Raw genomic sequence first — 16,998 nt, forward strand, 5'->3', positions numbered from 1 at the left:
TTAGTCCTGAACTTTTATGATGTCCTAATTCTTCTGTGGACAGAATAACATGAGTACTTGTGTTCGTTTTGCCTGTATTGTAAATTATTGCTTTTCTGATCATATGAAATAAAAGGCACTGCTGGCCAAAAGGTCAAAATGTGCAAATCTGTCCTAACAGCTTTGTTAAAGATTTATATTCATCATTGATGACATGTGACACTAACTACACTGCACTGTATATATTTACCAAAGGTATACAAACCTCTTTCATGCAATAAGTGTCAAAAGTTGCAAATTATTTGGCCAGTAGATGGAGCTGTGAGACAAAATTTGAAATGCACATATAGTTTTTAGACTTTTCCCTTCCAAAATACAGCGCATTGTTTAAAGGTCAAAGTTTTTAAACTCTTTCATAAAGTTCTCATGATCACTCATATGTGGAGATCTGTTTATACAGGCTATGTGCACTAAGTATCTGCATTCAAGAGGCTTATTTCCAGAGGTGGGCATTGCAAGTTCAGGAAGTAAAAGTCACCAGCAGGATTTTGCTCAGTCCTCCTGGATTGTGTTGATTCCACATTTTACCTGCATTGCACTAATTAGAAAATATAGCAAGCTTCAGTAAAATCCTGCTGAAGACTTTTACTTTCTGAACCTGTAATGTCCACCTCTGATTATTTCACCTCACATGCTCAAAGTGATTAAGGCCTTTGGTCTATGGCCTTTGTATCTAACCCTAATCCCAATTTTCTAAAAACAACAAGTGTATGTGATTTTCATTTGCATAAAATTGTCAGAACATTATATATTGACAAACATTTTCATATTTGGGCTCTATTTGAGACCAGTGCAAACTGTCAATATAATAACACACGAGAACCTCTTTATAAACATAATGTATTTTATTTATAACTGACAATCAACACAATGCAAAACTTTTCATGTTCAGTATAACAACTAGGAGAGAAGGCTGAATGCAAGTGCGGACTGACCAATGATTTAATACCAAAACGAATACATACACAGCACACAGAACAGACACCAAGAATAAATCAAACATCTAACATATGAACCAAACACTAACAGAAATAACTGGGTGGGCAAGGCTAAAGAAAAGAAAATACAACAAGCAAAACCACACAAAGTACATCTAACAGAGAATGTAAAATACAAGGAGTACACACAGACTAGTATTATAGACACAAAAGACCAAGATACCAAATAACATACAAGCAAGTGGTACTTACAATAACAGACCACATAAGAGACTAAACGCAAGACTTAAATACACTGACCAAAGAAGGTACTTAACAAGACACACCAGAAAGCAATAACGAGGGGCAGAAAACAAGGCAGGGGAGTGAAGTCAGACACAATGAGGAATTTCAAAATAAAAGACAAACGGAAGACATGACCGACAGGAGGGAGGCAGGACTGTGACATTCAGTCTGTTTATTTGAGATCATTTCTCTAGATAAATATAATAAAAAAAAATTTATGATAATGTATAGTATAACTATTGTAATAATCCCTCACTAAGGAGCTGAGGTGCCCTGTACTGGTTCACAGCAAATAAAAGAAACATCAGATAATAATACAGTCCACTGTAAATTAAAATTTTGTCATTATTGAGTTCAAAGCAGACCTGTAGTTAGTAATCACAATATGTGTAGATATCTATATATCTCTATGTGCAGTATGCAAGCAGCTTTACAAGCGCATGGGTCCATATCCCTAATGAGCAAGCCAGGGGCGACAGTGGCAAGGAAAAACTCCCTTGGCATGATTAGGAAGAAACCTTGGGAGGACCAAGACTCAAAAGGGAACCCATCCTCCATTGGGCGGCCCAGCTAGTAGTCACAGTCCCTCCAATATGGAAGTTGAGCCTCAGGTAGGAAGGACTTGTGTGACTGAATTCTCCTGAAGAATCATCTGAGCACATCAAATAGAGAGATAGTTAAGGTGCAGCTGTGACAGTTAGAGTGAAGGTGTTTGTCTGGTCTCTAAAGGAATATGAAATATGTTTAGCATACCTGCAGCAACACTTGTATCACAGACCTGTCCACCTTTTAATTCTGTGATAGAGTGTATGCCAATCCACATGTGCTAGATGTGACATCATTGGTAGATGACTGTAACATGGTCCTACAGTGCACACTGATGAACCATTGATGCCATCAAGACCACATGCCTTGTGTAAGGGAACCCTCCATAAAGATCTGAGCACATCAGACACAGACATGGTTAATGTGCACCTGTCACAGTACAATGGTAGTTTAACTTTACATAAAGATATGTTTGTCTCCAAATTACAATAGAACATCTTACCTGGTGAACGCAGCAGATACCAAATCTGTCCATCTCTGTAATCTGTGATAGCATGCAAGTGATTCCATATGTGCTTGATGTCACATCCTTGATAGTTGACTGCAACTTGTCCCTGGCCTTTAGAAGGACATTCCTGGCTTTCCTGTATGACACCAGGTTCCCAGACATGTAGGCAGCACTGACCACTCTTTGACCAATAGCTCCAGCCTTTAATCAGGAATTTTGGTTTGTGCAGGATTAGATGTGAAGTTAAATGTCCATGTTTATTGCTTCTTGGAAACTGTATTACCTGTGGATTCAGTCCTGAAGTATGATATTTGTCAACAGTCCTTTAACAGATGATTTGAGAACTGTTTTGCTTTGTTAAACATTTGGCCTGTATTTTATATTAATACCTTTATATTTCATAATAAAATAAAAAAATAAAATAAATAATACATACAATAAAATAAAATGCTGTGAACCAGTTAATAGGGCACTCTCAGCTCCTTAGTCTGTTCCCACAAGAGGCCGTCCAGAAAGTTTACCCCCTGTATCCCCCAGCCCCCCACATCGTGGACGCTTCAATTTGTGCCTGACTTAATCAAAAGTTTTAGTTCAAAGTGTCACCAAATTGTCAGTAAAGTGTCAGCAAACCGTCAGCAAACGTTAAGTACCTGAAATTGAAGATTAATGAAAACAATTCAGTACAATACATTCATGAAAACTGAAATATGTTGGCATAACAGAAACACTGACATCTTCTGCAGAAACATCTTTGATATATACATGATCAATCAAAGTGCCATGTTCAGTTGTTGGTTCTCTTATAACCTGAGTAAAGCCATGGAGTTGCATAGTATTACTGACTGTACTTGTTACAAAAAGATTTTCATTGAAATCTCCCATGATCACTTTTCTTCCTGGGAACCTGTCAATATGAGAAATCAAGTGTATCAGGTTATTTTGAAACATTACCAGATTGTAGGAAGGAGGTCTGTACAGAACTGCCACTGTTGTATTCAGCTGAGGTAGGATGAACTGCAGGCATTCAATGTTAATGCATGGTAAATCAACAATACTACAACCAGTATGTCGTTTATAATACACACCAACACCACCATGTTGTCGATCCTTCAAGTCAGCAAACATCACCTGACTAGTGTCATATGAAAAACATCTGGGTTTACTATAGAATGTAAATTCAGATAATTCAATATCAATGTTGCAATCATTTGGTTGTAACCAAGTTTCTGTCACACAGATAATGTCAGCTTCCATGTACCTCGTATCATGTCTCAGGTTTTCCACATGGCATGTTAGTCCTTCAACATTGTGCAGAAGAATCTTGTATGACCCACAGGGAGGTGGCAGCTCTGTCACTGGTTCAATAAATAGAGGCATGTTATGTAATGACTGTTCAATGTCTTCTTTTGCATAAATAGCACTCTCTTTGAAATCTTTTATCTTAAGCCCTTCCAAAGATGTTACACGACTCAAGGCCACATATGCTTGTCCTGCTGCAAATATCTTTTTTAGTGACACAACAGCTTTTTCCACAGTAAGACCTTGTACTTTGTGAACAGTGCAAGCCCAAGCTAATTTCAGGGGAAACTGTCGTCGCATTCCACCACTTTTTGTCACTCTTTCTTCTTCAGGGAAAATAGGAGTGGCTTTTTCAAATCCTGGTTTTAAACAAGGATGTTTTGCTCTTAATTTATTTCCTATTCTTTCATTTTCAAATGTGACATATATTTTGGCTGGAAAGTCATCTTCAGAATCAAAACACACTTCAGCAACTGTACCAAATGCACCGTTTACAAGTCCGTCTGCTACATCAATGTTTTTAAGAAGCATAACATGAGCATTTACAGCGATGTGAAGAGATTCTGGTAAAGACGTGTGGGTAGTATGAACATGATGTCCATGCATTTTTTCCAGCCGACCTGTTTTTGCAACCTTTTCAAAGTCCTGTGCATGAATGATAGTAATGTCTGCACATACCTTCTTCAACATGTTTGCATTGTGATCATCCACTTCAGCATTTGTTGCATAAATATACAGAGCAGTACTGTCCAGTTCATCACCTTCACCACCTGTTTCACATAATTTCAACATATTCACATCATGTTCTGACAAATTATCTTGTCTTTTGTGTTTCCTTAAACGACTCAGTAACTGAGCAAACTCCATGTTTTTTTGTCTCATGATTTGTGACAGCTCAACCAATGCAAAGTGGTTCTGCCATAGATTTACACCTTTAGGCTCAGTGTATAGAGACTTTCCTTTCACAGGAGAAAGTTGATAAAAATCTCCAACTGCAATTATAGACACATTTCCAAAAGCAGAATAATCTCCTTGTTGTTTAATTTGTCTCAATCTGCCATGAATATACGATAAGAGTTTGTGATCAACCATTGAGATTTCATCAATAATGACAATTTGTAGATTTCCCAATTTAGCTCTCAGTGAATTTATCTTTTCATCTCCGAGCGGTTGATAAGGCAGCGTTACCTCTGGTGATATAGAGAAACAGTTGTGTATTGTTGCAGCGTCGATGTTAAATGCACTTACACCAGTTGGAGCTGTTATTAACACATGCGTCTCATCTGGATTATCTGACAATCGGGACAGGATGCGACATGATTCGTAGTATATTGCTTTGATTAACATGGATTTTCCAACACCACCTGGACCAGATATAAACACATGAAATGGCTGCGGGTTTTTAGCAAGTGTCTTTTCTAAACACCAATGTCGAATTTTGTAAAATATTTCAGACTGTTGTTCGTTTAGTGAACGAAGCACATACATTGCTTCCTCTTTTCGCATACCTTTCTCTTTTCCTATAGCACAGCGTGGTTCAGCTGGTAATAAATCAGGTATGTCAGCAGCAGAAATATTTTGCTCTGTTTCATCAGTAGGATTTTCTTTTCTGTGAAGACATTCTAAACGTTCACGTTCATTCTCTGGACAGATTTCCGCCCAAGCATCTTCCACTGCACCGTTTCTTTTTAACTGTTCCTCGGCTTCATCTATTGTGTCAGCATCTTTCTCGAAATATGACATATTTAAGTCTACTATTGTTTTGACTGATTGGACTTCTTCATCAGAATATTTGATAAACCCAGTCTTATAAAAATCCTCATAAGTGTTGAAAGTTGGTGGCTTGAGTTGACAATCCAAATAATGAGGCAAAAACAATTGCAAAATACTTTGATAATGCTTCTCTGGATGTTTTGTGGGTGAAAAGCGAGCGTATCGCACAACAGCAGAATCTGTTCGTGTCCGTTTCCTTATGAATCCTAAGCTTTTCTCCAACTTTATGGCATCACGAGCTGAACTTTCAGATTTTGACAATATTCTGTACTCCGATGCAAAACTGGCTAAACACATCTGGGAAAATTCGTCCGTTTTTGGTCTATATCTGTATCTGTCTGTGATGCTGTTCATCCATATGTTTTGATTATCATCATTGTCATATTCAGCTCGCGTTTGTATTACGTGAAGTGGAAGACTCATTCTCACTACGTTATCACCAGTAGGAATAAATTGCACTTTGCGAGAGGCTTCTTTCAGTTTCATGTTAGTAAGTCGGTACACACTTTCCTGAGCTGAAACTTCACGATTGTGTAAAAATACACTTCCGAGTTTCCGTAAAGCATGTTTAGCGTCAAGGTTACCTTGTTCTGTGGCTTCTTTTTGAGTACGTGACAAAAGCAATCCCATCTCTCTCTCAGCTTTGGAAATGTAAGAGATTATATACACAATGCAAGAATATGCATCAACTACAAACTGAATGTCCATATTTGCATTCCAACAACGTATAAGATCTCTGTTGTATTGGTTTACCCATATGTCACCTGGTTTTCTTTTTAGGACAAAAGTAGTTTTTCGAGACACTCTGATGTAAGCAGCTTCAAATATCTCTTGACTTATACCAAGCGAAGCAAATAACTCCTCAGTAGAATCAAAGATAACATCTGTATTCAATAACGCATCTTTTACTTTTTTCATGATAGCCTCTGCTACATCTTTTTCCATTGAAGGCATGTTATTACCTTTGGCTGATTCCACATAATTCTCATCTTTCTCTTTAGCATCTTTTTCAGGATTGTCAGTTTTACGCCTTGTTATAAATGTTCTGCTACTCGGTGGGCGTGGAAAATTAAAACGACAAGTTGTTTTCTTTTTTCTGCATGATTTTGAATGTCTTTTGCTGTGTTGTTGTACACTGGAAACAATGTCATGCATTTCTTTGTCATCCTCCGATGGCATTTCACATGTCACATAGTGATCTACAAATGACACAACTTCATCATCATCATTTTTGTCCACTTGAGGTGCATCCTTGACCCAAAACAAGCAGTGAGTGTGAGGTGAGCCACGCTGTTGAAATTCAACTCTGTAAAAGTAATCAACAATTTCGCCAATCGGTTGTGCTTCAGACATAATCACATCTTTAAGGAAATAGTGGAATCGATGTTCAAACATCCTGGCTGCTGTGACAGGGTTAGTTTTTATTAGAGCACATCTTTCTGACCAGTCTAGATCATCAGTAGAAGTTTCTCTCCCCTCTTGTTTGAGAATAGTTTGCAATAATTCTGGCCAACGCAGATCAGCAGATGAAAATGAGCAAAACCATGTGGGAATACCCAGTTGTCGCACCATTGCAAACAGGTCTTTTTGAACACTTTGCCAGAAAGGGGGTGTACCACGAATAGGTCTTAAGAATTTATACCCTTCATCAAAATTGAAAATGTTCTGCAAGGCTTCTCTGTTAGTCAACATTTCTGATGTAATCACAGGTTTGTTGCGTGTATCATGTCCTTTTCTCAATGCAATAGACACATTTGACACAATCTGATTTAACTCTGACAAATATTGACCATAAAAAATGTAATCCAAGTTCTTTGCAAAACGTCCGTCTGCGTTGAGTATTCTGGTGTTCAAGTATCTGCTCAGTGTGAGTTTCTCTTTTCTGTGGTCATGAAAAGTACCCGTACCATTTGGAAATAGAACTGGAAAACACTTTGCCTCATTTGAATGATCGTTCAAGAGCCTTACAGGATTATTACCTTCTGCAGGTGCCACAGACATTATGCCATCAAAGTGCTGATCCAAAACCTCTTGTGCAATATCAACAGGTTGTAAACAGGTATCCATGAACATACCGTGCTGTTGTCTGTCGTGCAAGGTTTCATCTATATCCACATCTTCAGATTCATTATTCTCATCATTGTTCTCCTCATCAACATGCTGTGTACATGTGTCATCAGGCTCTTGTGTTTCATGTTCAGTTTTATTTAGTGGATTGACCCAGTCATTATTAAATGTCACATCTCTGTAAAAGTCATTATGTTGTTTGAGGTACAATAATGCATCCTTTATTTTTTCTGTATTAACAAATTTGTACTCATAGTGCCCCTTGTAAGTCAATTTCCTCTTTAGTTTTATGCGAATCATCAAATCAACATTTTCTGTTCTTGGTAGCACTTCAGTTACATCTGTAATGTTAGATGGAACACACACAACAGGTCCATGAACACCATTCTGTCCACCTTTTGGTAAAGACACAAGTCTCATGAATGGAATATTCATCCCAATCAGATGTTGTTCAAGTGAGTTTAGATTGTGTAGTTCAGGTGGAATTGGTTCTAGTGCAAGATTGTTCATAACACTTTCTTCTGGCATTTTCCCATTAAGAATCTTTCTGTGACATGTGTAGCAAATCCACAGTGATCCAGCAGGGCCAGTTTGAATGTTACACTTAGGAACACAGGTATGACTACATCGATGTAAGTATGTGTCAGTAATACATCTCTCTGCTATGGAAACAACCTCCTGGGCTTTATTGAGATATGTATCTTTTCTGCATTTGATTACTTGATTCTTGAACAATAGTCGATGGCATACTGAGCACACATATTCAGGACCAGTACTTATTTTCTCTCTGAAGTTTTCAGTCACATAGTTAATATCTTTGTGTTTCCTTTTTTCTGTGTTCTTTCTTTCTTTACTTCTGTTTTTAGTAACGTTAGCATAGCAGATGTCTGTTTTATACCTCTCAATACCAAGTTGTTTCTTAGCTGCTTGATGTTGAGGATCATGATGATAAGCTTCAAAACTCCTCTCCATACTCTTCTTTTTCTTAGCCGTTTGATATTCTGGATCGGTATGATAAGCGTCAAAACTCTGTCTTTTTATAGTCTCTCTGTGATGTTCATTTGAGGAATATTTATTAATACTTAATTGTTTCACATGTTCCCTGTGTTCCATATCCGTCGCATATTTGTTTACACTTGCTTGTTTAACTTTTCCACTGTGTTCCATATCCGTCGCATATTTGTTTACACTTGCTTGTTTAACTTTTCCTCTGTGTTCCATATCCGTCGCATATTTGTTTACACTTGCTTGTTTAACTTTTCCACTGTGTTCCATATCCGTCGCATATTTGTTTACACTTGCTTGTTTAACTTTTCCTCTGTGTTCCATATCCGTCGCATATTTGTTTATGCTTAACTGTTTATTCCGTTCTTTATGTTGCGAATTCGTTGCGTATTCAACACTGCTACGTGTTTTGACACTATCTCTGTATATTTCATTTTCACGGTATCGTTTCAGTGTTCTCTGAATCTTTTCCTCCTGGCTTGTTCCATATTTGATTCTCCGTTTCTCAAGTTCAGAGCGACTGGACTTTGTTTCTGATTTTCTGCTGTCACATCTCTTTAAACCTAGTGCGGCACAGGTCTGTCCATCAGGAACTTTAACACACGTCACTACTTCATAATGAGACTCGCTACAATGTTTGAGGTATATTCCCGCATCTTGGTCGCAACTATTGCACGATGAATATTTTAGCCACGTATTTCTAGTGAATGTAAATATATTGGTAAAAAAAAGATCGGCTGCAGCTTGTATTTCAACTTCAGTAGCCCAGGTTCCCACGTATTTCATTCGGGAAGTAGCAAGATAATTTGCAACAGATGAAAACCCTTGTCGAAGACAGTTAATGTACTTAGATTCGTTTCTCTCCATTTGTGTAGTTACAGCACGTCGTATTTTTCTGTGTTCTTTCTCACTTCCGCTAATTGCAAATGCCAGTGATCTGAATAAACAGTTACCGTCACCAATGATAGTTTTTGTTTCACAAGGATCACCCATCGGTACTGGTATGATTTGGTCGCTACGAGCATGTTCGATGTACACAACGTTTTGCCTTAAACATAATGTCTTCTGCTGTTTCACTGTCAATGGACAAAACTGAAAGTATTCACGTTGTGTGTCGCCAATCAGCACGTCACTGTCATTTCTCACAGATACATCGGTAAGGTTGTTTACATGCTTCATTCGTTTACCAACATGCAGTTCGGGTACCGTTTTCACCTCGGAATCATTGTCAGCTGCTTTGCGTTTACTTTGCACGTTTGCTTTGCTGCAGGGTTGTGAACGGTCAAATGCGTCACCTTTTTTAGTTTCATTTTCATTTGTGTTACGATTTCGTTTTAGCACACTGCTGTAGAGCTCTCGGTGTGTAGTGACAGACAAACCACCTTGTGTTTTCTCTTCCGCTGTGCTTCTGCCAGTTATGTTCACAACAACGCCAGTAACTTCAAATTGTGCTCCTTCAGCTTTCAGTGAAAGACCAAGTATCATAACGTGGTTAAGTAATGATTCCATGTCAGCATAAAAAGCAGCCAAACTCTTGCCTGAATCAATACGTGCACCGTTTTCGCTTCGTGAATGAGAGTCAATCAGCACATACCAGGAGTCTTGTTTAATGATAGCACATGTATTCTCTTTAACAGTAAACAAACATGCTTCACATTGCATAAACACTCTTCGGATTGCCTCATCATGTGACATAAGAACGTTTTGTAACGGTCCATATTCAGTGACGCCAAACTTCCCAGTAAACATTTCATCATGAAAATTTATTGAAAAGTCATATCCACACACAGTGTATTCTGTAGGTACATCTGTAACATATAAATAGCCCAATGGATCATGAATTTTGCCGGCATCTCTTATATTGCTGTAGAATCTGTCACCATTCAGCAGAACATCATCAAGGTCTCTGATTGTCCAAGAAAGCACATTTTTTACTTTGTTAGTCATGATGGCAGTAATACTATTTGCAACACATTGTTTGTTACTGTTTATGCCAAACTTTGGATGAGCTTGATGAAAAGAACCTCTGAGCATATCCACATGTACACATTCATCAGAATCAGTTTTGCAGCTTGTATCTGGTAAGGTATTTGGCAAGTATTTGGCAATTGTATTTGGCAAGGTATTTGGCAAGGTATTTGGCAAGGTATTTGGCAGGTATTTGGCAGCTTGAGTTTGTAAATTGCTTTGAGGAGTGCTCTTCAGGAGCACTCCCGTGTCAGTCAGACCTTTTTTGTCAAGGGATGAAGGCATAACCCCGTCAGTCAGAGACGAGATCTGGTCTGCAGGACAGCTGTGGCTCACAGGAACAGTCTCAGTCAGGACCTTTTTGTCAGGGGAAAAAGCCAGAACCCCGTCAGTCTGAGCCACAAGCCGCTCCGTAATCCTCCTCCTGGCTGCAGCCGACCTCAGCGAAGCTTTCGTGCGAGGCATCTGAAAATACAAACACACAACCAGTCAAAACCTATGATGTCTATCCCAACACGACATACTAATCAATCAATATTACTTAATACAAACAGCACATATCAAATCATAAAAAGAAAAAAGGTAAAAAAAAATCAGAACAGACATTGTATTCGTGACAGGTGTATTCATGACTAATTTCTTACTTGCATACATTGTTACAGTATTGCATATAGAAATTACTGTGAAGTAAATGCCTTCCTAACACCATGTTATACAAACTAAGCATTACTTTATAATCAAGGGACTTGATTCAAGGGACCATTTCCACTAATGTACATTTTTCAGAATACAATGAGCAAAACCACGCTTTACTGCTCATTTAAAAGCTGTATAGCTTTAAAACAAATAACCACATCAGAATACTTGATCAGACAAGCTTAAGTTGCAAATATGTACATCACTAAACACTTTCAGCTCAACAGTTTAAAAATGTATTGTGTGTGTGAGATGTGTTCAGCAGGCTTTGCTTCAACAGGACATTCTTGCTTCTTCCTTGGAACGCCAACATTCATTCTTCATCTGATTCAGGAGCTTGATGTCAGCAGCACCTGTGTAACAGCTGTTTCATATACTCTACTTGTGCTAAGCACTGATCACTTAGTGTATATATAAATAAACAATTTAACACATTAAATGTCTTTGTTCCAATAGCGTAGTTAATCTAACAGACAAGTTAAACAAAAACATTCCATTTGGTTCCACTTTAGCAATTAAAACATATTACCACATAATGCATTGTGAAACAGAATATGTATTATGAAAATGTTGCTGGGTGTTATCGTGCCCATGCTAACTTCTAAGCATTAATTTCAATAGTAGTTAAATTAATAATACATTGTTCAGCTCATCATTTGTGCACTTACTCAACTGGACACTAAACTCAACCATGTTTACTCACTATATAATAATTTTGTATACCACCACTCAACACTAAATCAACTTCACAGCTAAAATGCATGTGTGTGTCATCTTCATACAGCAGGCATTGCTCCAAGATTAATCTTGTGTGTGTGGCACATCATCTAGCAGGCGTTGAGTGGCATCCTCAACCAGCAGGCGTTGAGTGGCATCCTCAACCAGCAGGCGTTGAGTGGCATCCTCAACCAGCAGGCGTTGAGTGGCATCCTCAACCAGCAGGCGTTGAGTGGCATCCTCAACCAGCAGGCGTTGAGTGGCATCCTCAACCAGCAGGCGTTGAGTGGCATCCTCAACCAGCAGGCGTTGTGTGTGTGTGTGTTATTCTTGTGTCTTAATTGTCACACCAACAGCACATTTCACATCTTTCAAAGTTGATCAGTATCATGTAATCAGCAGCACATGTGATACCTGTTGCACATACTCACAAGTGTATTACCATTTGATGGGCTATTTTATAGCATGCATTAAATATTTCTAGTGCAAATACTACACATTCACTGCATTAATGTAATTACTGCTGCATAATCTTTAAACTATTGGACAGAATATTCATGAGCCAATTAAACTGTGAGAATGCATCAAATTGTCCTCAACACAGAATACAATGAAGACTACTTCAAGACATCCGCTACACTGCAGTTTACTCTGTTCCAAATAGGAGTATAAATTTAGTCTAGGCAATAAGCAGGTTAACTTACTGTACCTAATCAAGTTTCAAACATCAAAGCACAATTAAGACAGGGTACACATTGAACAGGACTTTGAGAAGTTGGAGCTGCAGTTTCTGAGTTCTCTTCTATACATTTTACATTATTGCTTCCAAGTGTTTACATATCACTACAGATACTCATCATAAATGAACAATTATTCTGCAACACATCAACTACTCTCACCATTCATTGTGTGCACCGTTTTATAAAGGTATACCAGTTCAACCACTGTTCATACACGATACACTTCAAACGTACCTTTAATGTGTTCCAGCACAATTCTCCTTCACCACAATTCTCCTTCACCAACAAGCTATTCATACAAAATAGACAAAACACATTTGTAACAGTTAGTAAACATTAAGGGGTTAAAAAATTCATATGTATAATTTTAAAAAGCTGCTATAACGACATGAATCATCAATTGGACAAACACTTAGAATCTTTCTATTCTACTTAAGGCTACAGTTATACAGCATTACTAAAGCCCCATACTTATCAAGTTATTTGGCTAGTGTATATAAGTATGGTATGGAAGTTTATCTATGTTAATTTTAAAATGAAAATGTGAAAATAATTAAAATATTAGTCCATTCTAACTTCTAAGCATCAATTTCAACACAGGTTGTTAAATTAATAATACTATATAATAATTTTGTATACACCACTCAACACAAAATCAACTCCACAGCTAAAATGCATGTGTGTGTGGCATCTTCATCCAGCAGGCGTTGTGTGTGGCATCTTCATCAAGCAGGCGTTGCTCCAAGATTATCGCGTGTGTGTGGCATCTTCAACCAGCAGGCGTTGTGTGTGTGTGTGTGTGTTATTATTCTTGTGTCTTAATTGTCACACCAACAGCACATTTCACATCTTTCAAAGTTGATCAGTATCATGTAATCAGCAGCACATGTGATACCTGTTGCACATACTCACAACTGTATTACCATTTGATGGGCTATTTTATAGCATGCATTAAATATATCTAGCACAAAAACTACACATTCACTGCATTAATGTGATCAAAAGTTTCAAACCTCAAAGCACAATTAAGACAGGGTACACATTGAACAGGACTTTGAGAAGTTGGAGCTGCGGTTTCTGAGTTCTCTTCTATACATTTTACATTATTGCTTCCAAGTGTTTACATATCACTACAGATACTCATCATAAATGAACAATTATTCTGCAGCACATCAACTACTCTCACCATTCATTGTGTGCACTGTTTTATAAAAGTATACCAGTTCAACCACTGTTCATACACGATACACTTCAAACGTACCTTTAAAGTGTTCCAGCACAATTCTCCTTCACCACAATTCTTCACCAACAAGCTATTCATACAAAATAGACAAAACACATTTGTAACAGTTAGTAAACATTAAGGGGTTAAAAAATTCATATGTATAATTTTAAAAAGCTGCTATAACGACATGAATCATCAATTGGACAAACACTTAGAATCTTTCTATTCTACTTAAGGCTACAGTTATACAGCATTACTAAAGCCCCATACTTATCAAGTTATTTGGCTAGTGTATATAAGTTTATCTATGTTAATTTTAAAATGAAAATGTGAAAATAATTAAAATATTAGTCCATTCTAACTTCTAAGCATCAATTTCAACACAGGTTGTTAAATTAATAATACTATATAATAATTTTGTATACACCACTAAACACAAAATCAACTCCACAGCTAAAATGCATGTGTGTGTGTGTGGCATCTTCATCCAGCAGGCGTTGTGTGTGGCATCTTCATCCAGCAGGCGTTGCTCCAAGATTATCGTGTGTGTGTGTGGCATCTTCAACCAGCAGGCGTTGTGTGTGTGTTGTTATTCTTGTGTCTTAATTGTCACACCAACAGCACATTTCACATCTTTCAAAGTTGATCAGTATCATGTAATCAGCAGCACATGTGATACCTGTTGCACATACTCACAAGTGTATTACCATTTGATGGGCTATTTTATAGCATGCATTAAATATTTCTAGCACAAATACTACACATTCACTGCATTAATGTGATTACTGCTGCATAATCTTTAAACTATTGGACAGAATATTCATGAGCCAATTAAACTGTGAGAATGCATCAAATTGTCCTCAACACAGAATACAATGAAGACTACTTCAAGACATCCGTTACACTGCAGTTTACTCTGTTCCAAATAGGAGTATAAATTTAGTCTAGGCAATAAGCAGGTTAACTTACTGTACCTAATCAAGTTTCAAACCTCAAAGCACAATTAAGACAGGGTACACATTGAACAGGACTTTGAGAAGTTGGAGCTGCGGTTTCTGAGTTCTCTTCTATACATTTTACATTATTGCTTCCAAGTGTTTACATATCACTACAGATACTCATCATAAATGAAGAATTATTCTGCAGCACATCAACTACTTTCACCATTCATTGTGTGCACTGTTTTATAAAGTATACCAGTTCAACCACTGCTCATACACGATACACTTCAAACATACCTTTAATGTGTTCCAGCAGAATTCTCCTTCACCAACAAGCAATTCATAGAAAATAGACAGAACACATTTGTAACAGTTAGTAAACATTAATGGGTTAAAAGAATTCATATGTATAATTTTAAAAAGCTGCTATAACGACATGAATCATTAATTGGACACTTAGAATCTTTCTATTCTACTTAAGGCTACAGTTATACAGCGTCACTAAAGCACCATACTTATCAAGTTTTTGGGCTAGTGTATACAAGTATGGTGTCAATATTAAAATGTGTCAATATTAAAATGAAAATGTAGCCTAACACGCATGTTCCACACATTTTTCCACAAAATTCAAATGCAATAACTCCATTTACATTTGCAATGTGATAGACGTCTATTCATATTTCACATACATTTTTGGTGCTGACAAACCACCGACACAAAAAAACATTCACATTCAGACTAGTATAAAAAAGCACAAATTGCCTCTGCAAGCACGTACATTTTTATACACAACGTAAAAAATTATATACATAACATACTCATAGTCCATTATTTTGACTAAAAAAATTAAAACCTGTGCGTGACCAGGTTTTCCAACGAACACAAAACATGCATAGCAACACTCGACCCAGCAGACGCTTCATTTACCCAAATACACCATTATCTGGGCTACATTAAACCATATACCCGCATAAGAATAAACGTTTAAACGAATCGCCCGATTGTACAGTTATAAATCAGTACACGCGAGTGCTACTACTTCACTACATCTACAACCACGCCTACTCAGCCAGCGCCCTCGTGGTCAGCTGCACTGGACGCCGCCATTACAGGCACAAGACCCACACGCCATCTTAGAGCAACTACAAAACCGCTCTTACTCATACATGTACAAATCATGTATACTTGCTCATACATGTACACTGCAAATATATGTAACATCAAATAACTCGTTTTCATGAAAGAACTAGGCAATATAAATGAAAACTGATGCCACTCTGGACAACTACAACAGCACAAAAACGCCACGCTATCATACGCACGGAACATGCTAGCGTTGTACTAGCGAACGCGCTAACAACGTTATAACATACTTTAATCCTTTATTTAGCTCATTTGCCATCTCATACACTAAAACGTCCATCTAAACACAATTAACCAAACAATCTAGAGCAAAAATCCGACGTCAAAACAACACATTTCTGACATTTGACTAATCGGACTAGCATGCTAACCGCAAAGAGCATGATAGCATTGAACTAGCACACGCGCTAATTACATTATAACATACTTTTATTCTTAATTTATCTCATTATCTCCTTCACTAAACTTTACGTACACACAGGTAACTTTATCACAAACAAGAACATTAACCCAGCATATTAAAAAACAGCACATTTTAGACAATTGTCTTACACTACTTAAGAGAGCAAAGCACATCTTACCTCAACAAGAGCAGAATGCACGAAAGAACCTGATCGCACGTGCTAGGGAACATTCTGGGGCGGGGCCATCGACCAGAACAGGATACACGGGCAGCAGACACCCTTCAACAACCACAACGACTTTAAGTCCACATTAGTCAGTCTTTTAACGCAATCACATTTGTTGTGATCCTAATATTTATGATTCTAAAAATCAAATATTTAGAAGTAAATGTCTTGTGTGGTTTTCATGTCCCATGGCCTCAAAAACGCACACACACAGCCCTGTAAGTAAACATGCACTCACTTTCTTTATTATACTTGGCTACCACAAGAACACCATGACAAACCAAAATAAGTATTTGTCAGCATGTTGATAAATTCTGTTTTTTTTATTATTATTATTTAGTCATGTTTTTTACTGCCTCATAGGCCTATTGTCTAGACTTCTCATTAAGAAATCCACTTCAAGCATTCTAATCAAAACGTATCACATATAGCATAAACACTCACAGATCTACCTACAGTACTCACTACACATGGTCTTT

The 16,998-nt window shown here is 37.5% G+C and overlaps 1 long non-coding RNA gene across 6 annotated transcripts; it reads right to left on the reverse strand.

Moving 5' to 3' along the window:
• Positions 1-865: 865 nt before the first annotated feature.
• LOC143492521 (uncharacterized) lies at positions 866-16,589 on the reverse strand. 6 transcript variants are annotated; one of them, XR_013125253.1, is made up of 9 exons: positions 16,472-16,589; positions 15,045-15,070; positions 12,816-12,870; positions 5,124-10,893; positions 4,864-4,979; positions 4,294-4,385; positions 2,311-3,671; positions 2,016-2,201; positions 866-1,914 (listed from the first exon to the last, which is right to left on the reverse strand). It is a non-coding gene; the product is annotated as an uncharacterized LOC143492521 (long non-coding RNA). The 6 variants fall into 6 exon arrangements; XR_013125254.1 differs by lacking the exons at positions 15,045-15,070; positions 16,472-16,589 and adding an exon at positions 13,843-13,883; XR_013125257.1 differs by lacking the exons at positions 15,045-15,070; positions 16,472-16,589 and having other exon boundaries at positions 2,311-2,966; positions 3,268-3,671; positions 12,816-13,265.
• Between the last annotated feature and the right edge of the window lie 409 nt (positions 16,590-16,998).

This window comes from Brachyhypopomus gauderio, unplaced genomic scaffold (genome assembly GCF_052324685.1).
Source record: "Brachyhypopomus gauderio isolate BG-103 unplaced genomic scaffold, BGAUD_0.2 sc78, whole genome shotgun sequence".
NCBI classification, from domain to species: domain Eukaryota; kingdom Metazoa; phylum Chordata; class Actinopteri; order Gymnotiformes; family Hypopomidae; genus Brachyhypopomus; species Brachyhypopomus gauderio.